This window comes from Aedes albopictus, chromosome 3 (assembly GCF_035046485.1).
Source record: "Aedes albopictus strain Foshan chromosome 3, AalbF5, whole genome shotgun sequence".
Classification (NCBI taxonomy): Eukaryota; Metazoa; Arthropoda; class Insecta; order Diptera; family Culicidae; genus Aedes; species Aedes albopictus.
Genome location: NC_085138.1, coordinates 283,821,517 through 283,835,439, shown reverse-complemented (window position 1 = coordinate 283,835,439; position 13,923 = coordinate 283,821,517). Strand labels below are relative to the sequence as shown.

General features: G+C 41.1%; 1 protein-coding gene across 1 annotated transcript in view; it reads left to right on the top strand.

The window, feature by feature from the left end:
• The first annotated feature begins 136 nt into the window (after positions 1–136).
• Positions 137–13,923, top strand: part of LOC109405798 (lissencephaly-1 homolog) — a 244,991-nt gene continuing 231,204 nt past the window's right edge. Inside the window, exon 1 of the mRNA XM_019678855.3 lies at positions 137–578. The gene's annotated coding sequence lies outside the window, so the exon portion shown is untranslated. The remainder of the gene's footprint in view (positions 579–13,923) is intronic.

Genomic DNA, 13,923 nt, shown 5'->3' with positions numbered 1-13,923 from the left:
GGGGAATCGTCAAGAAAATTTTCTCTTGTCCAAAATTGAACAAGTCAGCCTTTAGTTGACCCAATCGCCCTGTTTGCGTAACGTCCAAACCCCCTGAATATCGATTTTCTGTCAAAAAAATCCGTTCTGTCATCGCAGTCCGTCAGTTTGGATTTCGATTTTGTGTCGCGACATCAGTTTCTGCGTTTTTTGCGTTGGTGTTCGAGAAAAAAGAAAAAATCGCGAGAAAAAAGACGTCGTCGTCGACTGATCTCGATTTGTGAGCGTTTGTTATCCGTATTTTTCCGTCGTTTTTCTCGGCCATCCGCGGAAAATCCCCTTGGCTTTCGTTGGGGCGGTACCGTGTTCTGCTACGTACGGGGAAAGCTAGTGAAAATTTTCACGCGCGTCGTCAGCTGGCTCTGCGGAGGAAAAAAACAGTGGAATCAGTGTTCCGAAAAAGTGCAAAAATCTTATTGGAGCTGGTGCCAAACTGCTCAGCCAAGTGCGGAGTGCCTACTTGAAGTGCCAGTGTTTCAACATCGACGACGGGAGGACGAAAAAACGACACCACTGACTAATTGCGGATTTTTGTTGCTGTAAGTACCTATAACCAAGTCCTTGTAGGGGGAAACGGATCTGATTGGCCACGCCGAACGCTTCCCAAAGGTTACGGAAGCCCCATTAGAGGAAGGTCACACAAAAGCGAAAACCGTACGAAAAAAAAAATCCCACTTCCAACGTTATTTACGATGTTCAAAGATGGCTGGTTGAAACTTCGCTAGCAATACATGGCAGGGTTTGAAAAATCGATCGAATGTTGGCATTTTGTTTCGGAAATTCCCCACTGAGGAGCTCAAACTTTATCCTTGGCATTGGAGAAATTGCGTAATTAGGACACACGGAATCGGTGCGTCTGGCCCCGTTTCAAATGAGACAATCAATCGGGTACCTTGCAGCTGACAGCTGGAAGTGTAGTGCTGAATGGAAGTGCTGTTGTGTTGTCCTCCCTCCGTGTCCGTGAATTTTTCGTGCGAAGTGTGTAGGGGGGCCGCTATGCGGAGTTGGAGAATGGTGGTGGGGTGCTGTAGCCGAGCTTGTTCTCTTTATTGATGACACATCGCGTCGAAATTTGCCGTTCGATTGCTGTGTACCTGTTTATAGTGTTTATTGTGCGTGGCACAGTAAGAAATATCAAGAAAATAGGTCCCTACAACATTTTTTCTTGGAAACATTGTTGGTAAAACGCTGGGGAAACTTGCAGAATTTTTGTGGAGGTCCAGAGTGTCTTGTAAAAGCCTTTAAAGCAGTTTTCGATGCGATCAATTCCGCAATTAAAAGATAGGTATTTTCCCTAAATTTGTTTTTAACAAAGCTTGTACATTTTCATATTTTTTGAGAGATTATTCGGTTGGAAATTTTAGAAGGCCATTCATGTGAATTCTCTTAAAGATTTCCTGAAATAGATTTTCAGGAGACAGGTTTTGGTTTTAGATAACAGCAATTCTATTCAATACTCTGAATCTGAAGGTATACCATAGGTATTTTCTTTTGAACCTTTCAAATCTCCTTGTAAAGATGGTATTTTTCCTGCACTTCTGCAGAATTCTCTTGCCAGAATATTTAAAGCAAGACTGTCGCAAGGTTACATACCAAAGATATGGACTCAAGTCCGTGTTGTATTTTTTTCCTAAAGCAGAAAAAAGAGACAAAACAAATCCAAAATCTTTTAGGCCTATTAGTCTCACATCGGCCATACATAAAATTATGGAAAAGATACTAGACGAATACATAAAATCAAAATATTAACCGAACAATCCTCTCAACAGACGTCAATTTGCTGATCAACCCAACAAATCAGTGCTTCCCAAACTTTCCCAGGTGCGCCACAGGATTTGGCTTTTGTGACGAAACAAAAAAAAAATAAACTCTTTATTTGTATTGCGGAACACCTTTATTTTTTTTCTATTAGTAAAACTATTGTCGCTCACATTTTTTAAAAATCTTTCCTGACTCTTCGATTGTCCCAAAGGATTTTTAGTATCCTATGTTTAAAATATCAATTGAAACCACATTTAAAAATTTCAAGTTTTTGAAATTGTTTTTGGAATTCTTAAGCTTCAGCTTAGCTTTTGATTTTACTATAACTTGTCCAAAGATTTCAATTTCAAGAACATTATTTACGTTCCACAGTGGAGCACCTAGTACATCAAAACTGATCAAAATTATTTTGACGCATTTTCGCAACCCAAATGCAATCCAAATTAGTAATGAAACGTATTTAATAGTTTTCGTATTTTTTTTATTTCGTCATTAGGGTGACCAATTTTATGATTGTAAAAGTCAAGATTTTTCTAAACTAAAATTTTTCAAAAAATCACAACTTTTGAACCAGTTGACCGATTTTAAACTTCTTTTTTTTTTGCTTGAAAGCTGTTGAATTCTAGTTTTCAGCAAAAATACGTTCAGAGGGCCAAATAGTGTTTTAAGGCAAATAATATCATATAATAATATAATTATCACGATTTTTTTCAAAGTGTTACAACTTTTGAAATCGGAAACATCCGGAAGGTTTTCTTTCTGCATTTGAAAGAGGAACAATAGTTTTATCATACACTAAAAGCAGATTTTCCGGAAACAGCCGGAAAATCAACTTATTTCATTTTGAATGTACGGTAAAGGATTCCATCAAATATTTCTTTCAATATTTTCATATATTGTGTGTAAATTCAACGTCAATTTGATTGGGTTTCAAATTAACAGAATAACAACATTAACCTTCTTTAACAAACTGCATCGTTGAATTGATTGACTATCAATTTCATTCACTTTGTACGGTCAAAACTAGCACGCGCTGTGAGTTATATCAAAGAAAACGGCTAAACTTCAGCTTCACTTAACCTCTTCTGATAAGCGTAAACAAAACATTTGGACACTGATTAGCTGTCAAACGATTACACGATAACTACACTTAGCAAAAACACAACGGAAAACTTAATTACTTCATTTTGAGTTTTTCCACTTATGATCAGGTTTTGATGTGATTTACTCCAATGTGCGTTCTTTCCAAAATGATTACAAGGCCTTCCGAACAGCTTAGCGGCATGCAGGTTTGCCGATCTGGCAGTGTGAAGAGCTAGCTTTGACCTTTTTGAGCCGGACTGTTTCATCAGTAGCAGTTAATCTCGATTTCATCAATGGGGTTATATATGGCCAATCCAGGCCCAAAGGGTTAAGTTGAAATTTGTGAAAATAAATTTAATCAAAGCCATCCTGGCAGGTCTTTACAATCTCTTCATGTGTCCCAGTTTGCCGAAATTTTCCAAAATAAATAAACGCGTTGCTTTGCAATTTCCGCAAAAAGTTAAAGCTTTGGTCAAGTTCTGTGTAGTTATTTTCATTCAATAAGAATTCTTTAATTATTGCAAACGCTTTAGAATGTTTGGCTGAATTGTTGAAATTTAGCAGCTTGTTTTACCTTTACATCTGAGTTTCTCCTTATTTTTAAAACTTCTATGATGATATTAACATGATTTTTGAAATCTTACAAATATTTAAACTATCTTTGAGAAAAAAAAAATAAAAAAAATAGTTAGTTTTCCAAATATTGATTTCTGAAAACATGATATTGAAGTGTTTCACGATTTTGTAAAGTGAAAGTTGCCCAAAATTTAAAAAAAAACTTTGTTAAAAACTTTGGTGCGCCGCGACATTTTTGGAAATGTCAAAGGGCGCCGCGATAGCAAAAAGTTTGGGAACCTCTGCAACAAATCAACGGTGACAGCACTTCATGAACTAGTTACAAAAATAGAAACCACACTTGACAGGAAAGAAATTGCTCTTGTATTTCTTGATATTGAGGGTGCTTTTGATAATACATCATATAATGGGGCACGTTCGGTGTAGTACTAGATTTGAAGTAATGAGCTGAATTTTAGTATGGTGAGAAGGTCAATTCTCCGTTTCTGCAATGAAATGGTGCAAAAAGCGTGGGTATTATGATTCTTTGCCTAATTTGATGCTGTTTGAGCAAAACTTTGGATGACTATGTTGTTTATGTTGCAAGAAATGGAGAAAACAACAACACTGTTGCCCAAAGTTTTGCTCAAACAGCATCAAATTAGGCAAGGAATCATAATACCCACGCTTTTTGCACCATTTCATTGCAGAAACGGAGAATTGACCTTCTCATCATACTAAAATTCATCTCATTACTACAAGTCTAGTACTTCACCGATCTGTCCTATTGGCAGAGTCATCCATTACAGCAAGGACCACAAGGGGTTGTCCTCAAGGAGGTGTACTCTCACCCTTGATATGGCCACTTGTAGTTGATGATCTTCTCAATAAATTAGTGGAAAAAGACTTCAAAGTCATCGGTTTTGCAGATGACCTAGTTATAATAGTTCGATCACAGATAGAATGCAAACTGCATTGAACTACACTTGGCGGTGGTGCCAAAACAAAGGGATAAACATCAACCCTTTAAAAACAATTTTGGTACCGTTTACTCGCAAACGAAAAATCACTATGAAAGCCTTATCAACAAATAGAACTGTCTTACAATATTCGTCGAATGCAAAATATGTAGGAGTAATTCTAGATGATAAACTCTATTGGAACTTACACTTAGAGAGGGTAATCAACAAAGCCACAATTGCCTTTTGGGTAAGTAAGAAAACTTTTGGAAGAAAATGGTACAGTGGATTTATACAGTTATAGTAAGACCTAGGATAGTTTATGCATTAAAGCATTGTCCACTTAGAATCCGGACGCTTGGCATATTTTCTAGGGACGCTCTCAATGATCACAATCTTCATTTTTTTACAGCAGTCTGATCCTGCACTAGTCCTCTTTTAACGGTGAAAATTTCATCGATTTTCTTGCAACGAGTGAAAAGTTATTTCAGATTGAAGACAAGAGAAGGAAAAAAATCTTGCACAAACACGTTAAAAATTTAGCGTGGTCAGGTACGGCAGTCGCAAAAAATGAAAATATCTCCAAAACCATTATATGTTTTGTGCCCAGATGTTGTTAATCATAGCATAAAGAAGTGTCCCAGAAGATTAAAGCTTGGGTTCATTGATTAATCTGCTTGGAATTCGAAGATTTGGCAAGAAATACGAAATCTGGGCATCGTTTTTTAAAAACAAGATGATGAGAACAAATTTATACAATGATGACAGCCTCAATAACCGCGTGCTGCTTTTCAAAAACGCACACAAGGGATCTATAGAGGTTTTACCTATTTTGATGATCTGTCACAGCAGCCGGAGCCGTTCAGTGGTTTCGTCATAGATGGGTAGTATTTATCAACGAAAAAACACTCAAATTTCGCGTTCACTCTATTCACCAATCAAATTGCCTCTCATTTTGCAATAAGAAAAACTTTTTGAATTTTTTCTTCGGAATCCTAATTAGACTAATCAAGGTACTCAGGAAATTGCATAGACGACCTGATTGTTGGACTAACATGCCGATGGGGTTGATTCTAAAATTTACCACCATTGTGCAGATTTTTAAGGAAGTTAACACGGAAAAAGTGAAAAAATGTATTTGAAATAAAAATAAATAATTTCAATGTAATTTTTCCATGAAACTACAATAAATAGTCTTTGTTTTGAGGGCGTCACCTTTTATGTTTGTTATTCCATCCCTGAGATATACGTGATTTTGTCCGTCCGGATTCTAAGTGGACAATGCCTTATTTGTTTGGTGGCCCAAAACTAAACAGCTTACGACATAAAAAAAAATTCAGAAGTTACAACGTTTGGCCTGTATATCTATTACAGGAGCAATGCATAATACACCATTTGTTCGGTTCCGAACGATGTTTTTTTTGTTTGTTTTTATTTTTGTTTCCCAAATCATACTTGTACATTGTTGTCCATTTCACCACCTTATCCCGTTTTACCCCATTGTCCCCTTACATTGTTAACCTAAATTATAAGCTAAGAAACTCCAATACCTTTCCCACGATATCAATAAGAAAAATAATTGACCCAAACTGACCTTCTAGAATGTTCCATCCAATATTTTTGTTACCGTTCGATTGATGGGCGGAGCCTAACTTCTATAAAATGTACGCGCACAACGACAACCATTGCATTATATAAAGAAGCCACTTTGCGTGCAGAGTATCAGTTTCATTGTAACCGCCTAATACGTAACATCGCGAATAAACGCTGTTCCAGTAGAGAAACCCGGATTTTCATTCTCACCGAAGAGCATCCCGATTCCACTCGGCTGTCATCCGCTGCTGCTGTTGATACCGCTGCCGCTGAAATACAGTCCACCCGTCCAGTTGCTCACCCGAGCGATACCCGGCAAGGCAACAAGCGTTGTTCCTTCGTTCCGATCCACAGCTAGACCCCACCCGCGGTAATCTACTGTGGACACCGGTGCGACTGCACACGGACACGTTGTTGCAAGCCTGCGTCGATCCCTCCGCTGCTGGAACACCAACAAGAGAACCCAACAGTGTCCCATCGTTCCGCTTTGCAAATAGACCCTACCCGAGGCAATCTATTGCAGACACCGGTTCGACCCTGCACACGGATTACTGGTTGATCTCTGGCCTGTTTGTTGTTAGCCAGTAACAGGATTGACGGCCCGTGAGGATACCCGATCCGACGCCTTTCCCACATTGTGCACCGCACACCATCAAAAACCTTAGAGGCGGCGCTTCATAAGCTTCCACTGCATCAATATTTGAAAATGGAAGCTGGAAAGTGTGCACTAAGGATAAGAAGAAACACTGCCTTAATAGAAGGTTATCTTTTCTGGCATCTGAGTAAACTGAAAGATTTTCCAATTAATCCATTGTTAGTGATGAATGAAGACTGGATGGATATAAAGCTGAACTTAGATATTAGTGGTTGATACTGACCGCCAAATATGGAAATCAGGGGGGCCGAATATCTCATCAGAATCGGTTATTTTCTACACAGATGGATCAAAAATGAATGAAGGCACTGGAGCTGGAATTCCAGTCCCAGGGCTTAATAGTTCAATACCAATGGAAAAATGGGCAATTGCTTTCCTTTCAGAAATATATGCTATTTTAGAATGTGTATCCGTGTGTCTAAAACGAATATATAGGCATACACGAATAATATGCATATTCTCCAGACAGTCAAGCGGCTTTGAATGCGCTAAAGTCCTTTGCGGGGAAGAAGATGCTGCGGACTACCATACTACGGAAGGCTGCAAAGTTTACGCATCGCAGGCCGTATTCATTCGATATGACGTGCAGGCTGTTTCGCCTGATTACCGGTCGTCGTAGATTATGCTGTCACAACCTGCGAAACCTAGTGACTTGCAATTCCATGTTCCAAGCTGCCAATCGTAGTCCTTATTTCATCGCTTGGGTCTTTGCCGATTGTATCGAATCGTATTCTCTCCTATGTTATTCGCAATGGGATGAACACGCAGTGTTATTAAACACTGTGTTGAACACGCTGATGGGGCTACCACCTTGGATCTAGCTGGGCGTGATGCTGCATTTCTTATTTAGCCGCTGGATGCCAGAACAGACGCTGTTTGATCCGCATTTCCTTGGTGAACAGACGCTCGGGTCGTATCAATCTGAATCTAGATGAATTCAGAAGAGCAACACTGCCCAATCTACACTACCAGCTAAGCACACAACTTTTAACTGGTGATCTCTATCATCGCTTGACCCGTGGAATCGTCGGAACATTAGAATCATGTGGATATCAGAGCTATGTTGGACGCTCTCCTTTTCGATTCACCGTTTTGTAGCCACAACTCTCAGTTGGTTGTTTTGTTAACAAATGTCCTGTAGAAGCATGAGGTAGAAATTTGTGAGGACTTATGACCAGAGCTTTGTCGGATACTCATTCCAGGTTATCTCATAATTTACAGCCCCATAGCTACTATTTTAAATGTATCGATCGTATTCAAAACTATTGAAGTTTTCCTAATACTTCACTCCTAATTCAGATTCTCGGGATATCAGCGTTTTTTTCGTTCTTTTGCCGAGATTTGCACTGTAAACAACTGTTTAGCCGAAATCTCAGCAATTTTGAGAGTTCCTTGTTGATGTTCAACAAAGGTTTTGCTTAGAATCAGCTATCAAACGTCACTTTTTGCTTAATAGTTTTACTAATATTTTTGCCGAGCCCGAAAATCAGTTTTAAGTGCGTTAATAATTGATACGCTCCAATTAGCTTCGTTGAATCTACGACGCTCCGGGCCCCAAAGGGTTTGTTCAACGAGTAGTAATCGAGAAATTGTGTGTCGGCGTATGACGATTCAGTAAAGAAAGTACAACACACTAAATCTAACATCTCAACATGGTTCACGGTATCAGACTGACGTCATAAACGTGGGTGGCGGAATCAATTCCTTCTACGCAACTAGTTACTGTTAGTCAAGAGTGGGCGTAGGGCGACAGCGTATTAGTAGCAATGTCCAAGGGAGCATATTGAATTGAAATGTGAACCAAGTACTCAATAAGTAAGACTTCTATGTAACATGTTCAACACTATATTATTGATTTTTTTTCAATTTGAATCTATTATCAAAAGCTTATAGTTAGTATTTGAAGTCAACACTCTAGTTACGTTTCTCGTTATATGTAATGATAATAACGTCTCTCTAGAGAATAAATAATAAATATAGATCCAGAAGTTACTGCAAAACTCCGTTATTCGAGTTCACCCTCAAATTATCACCACAGTGAAAGCCCATGCAATTTTGTGACTCGCATTCGCCTCGTAAATCCGATGCAGTTCATTGCTACCGCGATATGCAAACGAAACGATAGGCGAACTTCAACTTTCATCTAGCTCTTGGGTTAGCAACGATAAGTGCCAAAAGAGTTTTCATCACTCTCACTGCAAACAAGCAAGCGTAGGTACGGAAAATTGCGCCGCGTGCTGTTGATGCTATTATTCACACGGGGTGGCATTGTGGCGGCTTGGTGGTTTTATTATGATCGCGTTGGCAGAAGCATAGCCTCTCTGCTCGCTCTCCAAGGTATGCTCGCTCCAAACCTTCTCTTCTGGTTAGAGATGCATATGGTTGGTATCTACACGAGGTTGCAAATGAGCACAACAGAAATGTGCACGTTCGTTCAATACTCCACTTTCACGCTGCTGTTGCAGCACTAACTAGGCCTACAGGGAGCGATGAGCGAGATGACGCTGGAGAGAGTTGCAATTGAGACGATTGGCAAAATAGGGTTGGACAGTGTCGAACTTTTATTTGTCAGCAAAATATACTTTTTTTTCGGTTTAGCAAATTCAGATTCTATTCAAGCAGGGGAAGAAGCATACTTACCTTACCGGCACATAACATAAGTGGAACTCTAGCTCTAAAAGTTGATGCCCTTCCAATTTCGTACGCTGGTATACAGGGCATCGAAATGTCAAATACTTACCTTATCGATCAGGCTAAGGCCTGGGTGGCCTCTGCTGTACATAGTAGCCGTCTCCATTCCACCCGGCCCATGGCTGTTTGTTTCCAGTTCCTCACCCTGCGTAGGGTCTGCAGATCGTCCTCCACTTGATCGACCCACCTAGCTTGCTGCGCACCACGTCTTCTTGTACCGGTCAGATGACTCTCGAGAACCATTTTAGTCGAGTTGCTATCTGACATCCTGATGACGTGACCCGTCCACCGTAGCCTCCCGATTTTCGCGGTGTGGACGATGGTTGGTTCTCTTAGCAGATAATGCAGCTCGTTGTTCGTTCGCCTTCTCCAAGTTCCGTCTTCCATCTGCACTCCACCGTAGATGGACGGCAACACTTTCCGTTCGAAAACTCCAAGGGCGCGTTGGTTGGGCGTAGGGTCTATGCTTCGTGCCCATAGAGAACTACCGGTCTAATCAGCGTTTTGTAGATAGTTAACTTCGTGTTACGGCGAACTTTATTCGATCGTAGAGTTCTGCGGAATCCAAAGTAAGCACGATTTCCTGCCGCAATGTGCCTCTGAATTTCTCTGCTAGTGTCGTATCAGTTTATCCGGGAATCCGAGAAGGTCGAATGGATTTGAATTTCCGGTAATGTAGTGGTGAAGCATTCGTCTAAGGTCGTGAGCTTAAATCTCATCTCAGCTATTGATTACTTTCATTTTCATTTCACACATATTTTGTCCATTCTACATGTTTTTTTTTTTATTCTTCAATCACTTAACCTAATTTACAGCTCTTTTGTCCACTAGGGCACTGCGTGAGCGATTCCGATTGGAATCTGTAGTTACACCTTGTATAGCGCTTAAATGTATTCTATTCTAATTATACTATATCGAACTGGTTGCCGTTGCGCTGCTTTCACTTTCTACTCTTTCATGGTGGAATGATGAGCACGACGCTGATGGTTGTTTCTTTTTCCAGTCCGATTGGGGGTCCATTATGAGTTGCCGTTCGCCGATGTCCAAGTATCCGGGTCCATTTGCGGCATGGGCTCAGAAGAGGGTCAGTGCCAGCTGCTCTCAGGGGGAAAGAGCAACTGACGAATGTGCCGGGGCTGGGATCGAACCCATGATCATCTGCTTATGAAGCAAACGTGTGACCAATTGCGCCACGGACCCCGGCATTCTTAGGCCTGTCCACCTTTTCAAAAATGTTCTCTGATTCTCAAGTCCACCCCCATATTTTGATTGGCATCCTAAAAGAAGTAACTGGTCAAAATTTCAGCCAAATCTATTGAAATTAAGAGGTGCATCAAAACAATTTTGTGTTTTAGACTATTTTTGAACTTCAAAAAATCATAACTACACTAAAACTTGTCAAAACTTAATTCTTTTGGCAGAAATTGAAAGCTATACTTGTTTGCTACAACTTCTCCGAACAACGTGTGCCAATAAAGTTGAAGGTAACATGTGTAATTATCACATTTGTAATCAGAAAAACCTTAAAAAGTTGATTTTTTGATAGATTTTGTTCTGGAACACCCTAATATACGTAATAAGTTTGATATTGTTACGTAATAAGTTTGATACTGTCCGCCAACACTGCTGCTGCTACACATGTTTCTTGCAATTTTATTGGCACACGTTGTTCGGAGAAGTTGTAGCAAACAAGTATAGCTTTCAATTTCTGGCGAAAGAATTAAGTTTTGACAAGTTTTAGTGTAGTTATAATTTTTTGAAGTTCAAAAATAGTCGAAAAACACAAAATTGATTTGATGCACCTCTTAATTTCAATGGATTTGGCTGAAATTTTGACCAGTTACTTCTTTTAGGATGCCAATCAAAATATGGGGGTGGACTTGAGAATCAGAGAACATTTTTGAAAAGCTGGACAGGCCTATTGTACATGGTGCATTTGGTGCGTGGGTGAATCTTTTTCGACCGCAGTTTCTTCTGGAGCCCGTAGTAGGCCCGACTTCTGCTGATGATGCGCCTCCGAATTTCACGGCTCACGTTGTTGTCAGCCGTCAGTAAGGATCCAAGGTAGACGAATTCCTCCACTGGCTCGAAAGTATCCCCGTCTATCGTAACATTACTACCCAGACGGATCCGGTCGTGTTCGATTCCGCCTACCAGCATGTACTTTGTTTTTGAGGCATTCACCACCAGTCCGACCGTTGCTGCTTCGCATTTCAGGCGGGTGTACAGTAGTATGGGACAATTATCAAATTCTCGCTCCAGTTGACTTTTTTGATTCCTTTTAGGTCCCATATCGACTGTGCAAAATTTCAGCGCAATCGGTGAAACTATAATTTAGCGCAAGCGGTTCAAAGTTTTCATAGGATTTACTATGGGAAAAGTTGCACTTTCAAATAAAAATTCCCAGAGGTCGCCCCTTGTCTCCTTAATTCAAATCGATCAACGCTTCTTGTAGAAAAATCATTTATGAAACTTTCCTTCGAAGACCGCAAAACGATTGGATGCTTGTGGAAAAAGTTATTGATTTATTACCGATTAGTGATCCAACGAACGGCTTTTTGTTTTGTTTTATTAGCAGCACTGTAGCTGCTGCCTTGGCTACTGCTGTATCTGGGGGTGGTGATGCCTCCCGCCACCCCATGCTACAACGGCAGCAGCAGTGCTGCTGATAAAACAAAACAAAAAGCCGTTCGTTGGATCACTAATCGGTAATAAATCAATAACTTTTTCCACAAGCATCCAATCGTTTTGCGGTCTTCGAAGGAAAGTTTCATAAATGTTTTTTCTACAAGAAGCGTTGATCGATTTGAATTAAAGAGACAAGAGGCGACCTCTGGGGTTTTTTATTTGAAAGTGCAACTTTTCCCATAGTAAATCCTATGAAAACTTTGAACCGCTTGCGCTAAATTATAGTTTCACCGATTGCGCTGAAATTTTGTACAGTTCATATGGGACCTAAATGGGATCTAAAAAGTCGACTGGAGCGAGGATTTATTTTTTCCATACAAGCGAGTCCCATACTAGTGTACAGCTCTGCCACCGTTCCAAATGTTCTTGCAATAATGTCGACGACATGGACGCAAAGCACACAAATTGACTGGATTTTGTGAAAATCGTTCCCCGGCTGTTGAGCCCGACTCGTCGCATCACACCTTCCAGAGCGACTTTGAAGAGTAGGCATGAGAGTCCATTACCTTGTCGCAGTCCCCGGCGAGATTCGAATGAACTGTATAGTTCACCTGAAACCCTTACGCAGTTTTGCACACCTTTCATCGTTGCTTTAATCCGTCTAGTCAGCTTCCCAGGAAAGCCGTTTTCGTGGCGAATCAAGCTTTGCGCGGTCGATACTGTCGTATGCCGCTTTGAAGTCGATGAACAGGTGATGCGTTGGGACCTGGTATTCACGGCATTTCTGGAGGATTTGCCGTACGGTAAAGATCTGGTCCGTTGTTGACCGGCCGTCGATGAAGCCGGCTTGATAACTTCCCACGAACTCATTCGTTTTAGGTAACAGACGACGGAAGATGATCTGGGATAGCACTTTGTAGGCAGCATTCAAAATAGTGATCGCCCTGAAGTTCTCACATTCCAAATGGTCGCCTTTCTTGTCAATGTGGCAGATTACCCCTTCCTTCCACTCCTCCGGTAGCTGTTCGGTTTCCCAGAACCTGACTGTCAGCCGATGCAGACAGGTGGACAACTTTTCTGGGCCCATCTTGATGAGTTCAGCTGCGATACCATCCTTACCAGCTGCTTTGTTGGTTTTGAGCTGGTGAATGACATCCTTAACTTCCCTCAGCGTGGGAGTTGGTTCATTTCCGTCCTCCGCTGCACTGGCGTCGTTTCCTTCGTTGCGGTGGTCTCCCGTGCCCGTGGTCTGCTGTTTCCGCTTCTGTTTGTAACGTTCCACGTTCTGTCGAGTCCCTTGCTGCAGCATTACCGGCCTCGCTGCATTCTTCTCCTCCAAAACCGTTCTGCACTCTTCGTCGAACCATTCGTTCCGTCGTTCCGTTACACGTACCCGATGGTGCTCTCGGCTGCGTCGTTGATGACTGCTTTCACTGTACTCCAGCAGTCCTCTAGAGGGGCCTCATCGAGCTCGCCCTCGTCTGGCAACGCGGCCTCGAGATTCTGCGCGTATGCTGAGGCGACATCCGGTTGTTTCAGTCGCTCTAGGTTGTACCGTGGCGGTCGCCGGTACCGTACATTGTTGATGACGGAGAGTTTTGGGCGCAGTTTAACCATCACCAGATAGTGGTCGTAGTCGATGTTGGCGCCACGATAGGTCTTGACGTCGATAATGTCGGAGAAGTGCGTTATATTATTCCTGTTCAATTAAGTAGGTTGAACATGGTTGAAGTTGCTGCATCCTGCTCTTACCCATTTGTTGACGAATATGTAAGAGCCGGATGCGGCAACTTCGACCATGTTCATTGAACATTGTTCAACCTACTGTACGATACATCATGTATTGTCTTAACACATGAAGACCAATTGACACGTCATTTGAAAATCGTACAGTCGATTTTCCGATGCATATGATAGTAGATTGGTATTGAAATGCGTGACATGTCGGAAAAATTCGGA